The sequence below is a fragment of the Condylura cristata genome, unplaced genomic scaffold (genome assembly GCF_000260355.1).
Source record: "Condylura cristata isolate star-nosed mole 26May11 unplaced genomic scaffold, ConCri1.0 scaffold00025, whole genome shotgun sequence".
NCBI classification, from domain to species: domain Eukaryota; kingdom Metazoa; phylum Chordata; class Mammalia; order Eulipotyphla; family Talpidae; genus Condylura; species Condylura cristata.
In genome coordinates this window covers 29,236,546-29,241,205 of record NW_004567126.1, presented here as the reverse complement: position 1 = coordinate 29,241,205, position 4,660 = coordinate 29,236,546, and positions in this window count along the sequence as shown.

Below are 4,660 nucleotides of genomic sequence, written 5' to 3'. Positions count from 1 at the left end.
CACCTAGCTGCTTTCAAGCCAAAGGCAGAACTGTGGATATGACAGAGACCATCTGGCCTGAAAAGCTGGAAATATTTATACTCGCTTCCTTACAGGACTAGTTGGCACCCCGAGTTACTCTGAGCAGCACTGGGCCCCGAGGAGCGCGCTTGGTGGAGCTGTGCTTGCTGCACGTGAGCTCATGCAAAGGCTGTGTGCTATTGTTTCTTCCTGCACACGTCTGGAGGCTTGGGAGCCTGCCTTCCCCCCATCCTGTGGTCCATCAGCCATCCCCGACTGCTCCGAGTTGCTAAGGCAGAGCTGCGGCGAACAGTCACAGGCTTCTCCAGCATAGCAAGTTGAGCACTAGGTCCTGTTCTAGCACTTCGCAAGTAGCTTCTTGAATCTTGGCTGTGCCAGCTGTGACCCCTCTCCCCCCATTTCACACATGGGTAAACTGAAGCTCAGCATATTGAGGGGAGAGGCCCAGGGTCTCACTGCCCAGATGTGAACTCAGCCGGGGGAGCCCCTGCTGGCCCTCGCCTCGTGCCCAGAAGCTGGGTAGCCTACCGAAAGGAGACAAGGATGCACACTCCAGCCACCTCCTGGCAAACTGTCCCCAGACACACTTGGAGGTCACCTAGGGTCGAAGTATGGACAGAAACCCACTAGGTCAACTTCCCAACGGGCTGCAGGTGCCCTGGTTAGAACCTCCAAGCAGTGGCCCTGCCCACAGCCTACAGTTGGTGCTTTCTCCGGAACCTGGGAGCTGGGCCAGCCCCCCAGATGACCCCTCCCCTTACCTCATGCACCCCCTCCCCTTCTGCATCTGAATGGCACTCTCCCCTCCCTCATCCACCCAACGGAGTCAAAGCTTCTGCTCCACTATCCAGTCTCTGCCACCCGAGTGGAGCAACTGCAACTGCTTTCCTGGTGTGTCCAAGGTGCAACCACTTTGAAACATAGCTTGGCAGGTTCTTGGAAGTTAATTAAGCTCGCACTACCAGCGAGAGATCCGTTGTCCTCACAGGCCCATGCCTAAGAGGAATGAATGGAAGTCCACGGTCAAGCACAGACTTTGACATAAATCTCTTTGCTCCTGGCCCACTCCATTCCCAGGCTTTATCTAAATGCAATGAATATAGATGTTCCCGGGAAGGCTGGTTCTCGCTGGGCTATAGCACCTTTATTTGTAACCATCCCCAACTGGGGACAATCCAAAGTCCATCAGCAGGTGAATGAGTCAACAGACTGCGCTGTACCCGGACAACGGGGCGCTAAGCCAGAATAGAGACAGAAACTACTGTGCATGTGGCCACCGGGATGACCCTCAGAGGGCTGGTGTCACTGGCACACATTCACCTACTGTTCGCTTCGTCTGTGGCTGCTTCTTGCTGACAGGGTGCAGGGGTGTCGCAGGTCACTTGATGAATAGACACGTTCTGCGAAATTAGGCTCTGCCATCATTTTGGGAACATGATAGCGTATAAATGGCACAAACCTAAGCATCGTACCTAGACGTACCTGCTGGGACCCCGACATCCACACGGCCAGGTGTTGACCAGTTGAACGAGAGGTCTGTTGGTACCTCTGGGGCTCCGTCGGCACCCTGCAAAATGGACTGGGCACTGCCTCCCTCCCAGGCGGGGCGCCTCCGGTGGGCAGCTTTGCTTATGTTCTTCTGATGTAAATGTCAGAAGCATGTTTTCATCTCCCAGAGGTTTGGTTTCCTGCTATATAAGAAAGCATTTTGGAGATTAGTTCACATTTCTGCTGTGATTTAGGAACACTGATGTGTGATTCTTGTAATACTATTAAATACACATTTTATTTATATATATAGAATACAGAGAAATAAATTTACATATCAGGATATATCATGAAATTATTATACATGTAATATGTAAAACTATATATTTAATAGATGTATATATAATAGGCAATGCTTTTTAAGACATGCAATTATGTAATATATAACACATATCCATTTATATGATGCATCTATACATGTATATAATACATGTGCTTATGATATGTAGCACATATAGGTAACATATGTATTTACTCCTGCAAAAAAAGTTGTTTCATTTTATTACTCTCATTTCATAAACAGGGTATCCTGGCGTGTGTGATTTCTATAGACTTCGTGTCCCACTCAATGTCATTTACCAAGTTCATCCGTATTGTTTGCCTGGGGCTAGGAATATCACCAGTGTTGATTGATATGACACTGGATACATGTCCCATAATACATTTCTCCATTCTCTCAGAGTTGGGCATTTGGGTTTTCTGGGTTTTCACTTTCTACAGAGAGCAATGACAAAGACTCTAAGACATGCTTCCTGAGGTTTCTTGAGATTATGTAGGTCACGGTGGAAAGGCTATATTATGCGGCACATTAATGTGCAATGTGGTTTTACCCTCAGTGTGTTTTCAGAATGGTTGGGTATAGACAAGCCTTGCGTATCCGCAATCACTCCAGCACTTGGTATTGTTGGACACTTTAAATTTGGGGCAATCCTATGTAAGAACAGTGGTGCTCACTGTGGTCCCACAGTATATCTCCTTGATCCCTAAAGATGCGGGACATCTCTTCATGTACTTGTTAGTCACCATGCTTCATTGTTCGCAATACACCTGCTCATTCTTTTTGCATATTTTCTTTTTGAGTGAGGGGTTTTCTTTTTGAAACTTCATTCTTTCTTTAAGACTATATTATGCTCCATCAGAAGGCTGTACCATTATTTATAGCTTGCATTTTCAACAGGAAAATATGGTTCTTGGAAGGTGTGACAGAAATCCCCTTTTAGTGTACAAAACACAGATGTACAAACAGTATATAAACAAATATGCAATATATCTGTGGCATTAAAGCTTCATGTCAGGTGATTAAAAAAATAATGTCTAAAATAGCTCTAGGGGAGTGATAATTTTAAAATACTGAGAAACACTGATTGATAGCAAGTTTCATAAGAATATGAAAATGATTATCTTTCAGGACATATAAATGTCTTCCCATATTCAGGACAGAATCCCAGAAGTTAGACCATGACGTCTGAACTTGTCTTAGGTCTCTGCTATGCAGGCCAAACTGTTTTCCCAATTCAAACACACATTCACCTCTAAGCAATTTATGGAAATGCCTGTTTCACCACATCCTCACCAGAATCAGGTTTTATCAATTTAAAAATCTTTACCCTTTTTGATGAGTGCCAGAGTATGGTATGTTCTTATGGTTTGTTTTCCTTTCTTTGGTCTCTGTCAGACCAAACATTTTTTATACATTTTCTAATCAGTCTGTCTCCTGGAAATGTTCTAGACATCTGGAGGAAAGAAGATCCTTGTTATATAGTGACAAAACTTAGTTGTGCCCCCCAGTTATGTGGAAAGCAGGATTTACAAGTGATGAACCCAAGTGTGAGTACATCCGGGTTTCTTACTGCTGTTTGTAATAAAGTATGAGTGGAAAGATAGATTGAGGGAAGAATTAGACTTGATGCGTTGGGAAATCTGTCTATTCAGATTGCAATAAAAGTTAAAATTAGGAGATTCATTGTCAGGAAAGCATTCGCTGGACCATTGTCACTTACCAGCTGGGTGACCTTGGGCAAGTGTCTATGCCTCTATCTAAGCCGTGAAGTGAGGGTACTAGCAGGAGTAATAGGAGGAGGCTTCTAGAAGGCATTTAACACTATGTCCACTGTCTAGGGTTGGCCTAGTGGAAAAACTTTTGAGGGGTAGGGGATGCCTCTGTGCCCCCCCCTGCCCTTTGGACCCTAATCCCTTCCTAGCTGCTGCCAGCCATCTCTCCCCTTCCCTCCCCCAGATGCTTAATTCTCTGAGGTCAGGAGGGGCTGGGGATTAACACAGATTAGAAGTGACCTAAAAGAGGGGGGGTTTCTCTATTTCCTTAACCCTTCCTTCACCAGAGCCAGAGTCCAGGTACCCACCCTGCTGCCTTTAAGGGGTTCAGGTGTGTGAAAGTGTGGACCACCTCCAGAAAATCCCTGTCCCACCAATCAAGCACCTGGGAGAAAGTCTTGGGATAACAGTCCTGGGCTGAGTTGTTGCTTAACTGCAACGATGAGTTCCCCTCTCTGGGCCTCACTTTTCTAGGGGGGGGAAAAAAAGTGGAGAAGAATATGCAGGTGAAAGGGACAAACTGCAGAGCCAAAGCTCCTGGGATGGCTGAGAGTGGCTACCTGTGGCCTCCTCTCACTGAGCATCTACCAGGTGGCCACCACTCTCCCAGCGGGGCCCCCCCAACCCCCAGGGCCTAGCACACACAGAGAACCCTAGAATCAACTTCCAGAGGCCCCAGCCTGTCAAGTCTCCAGAGGGGCTGTTCAGGGTCTCCTTCTCTTCCCGGGTGCCTTCAGCCCCTACCCTAAACCCAGCATCCTCCCTAGGAGTGTCGGCAGCCGCTTTCCCAAAGGGGCCCCTGAATTCGTGGAGCCTCGGTGGTGGGACGCGAGGTTCCAGGCAGAGGAACCAGCAGGACAGAGCAGAACCTGCTCCATCCCACCAGGCCAGGACTCGACCCTTCCAGCCTCCCCCAGCTGCTCCAGACGCAAAGCCCAGAGAGGTGGGGTCGGGGGAGGAGAGAGGGTGGCGCCTAGTCTGCGGCTGCCGGAGGAGGGGGGACTGCGGGAGAGCTCTGGAGGGGGGGGGGCGCTGCGGC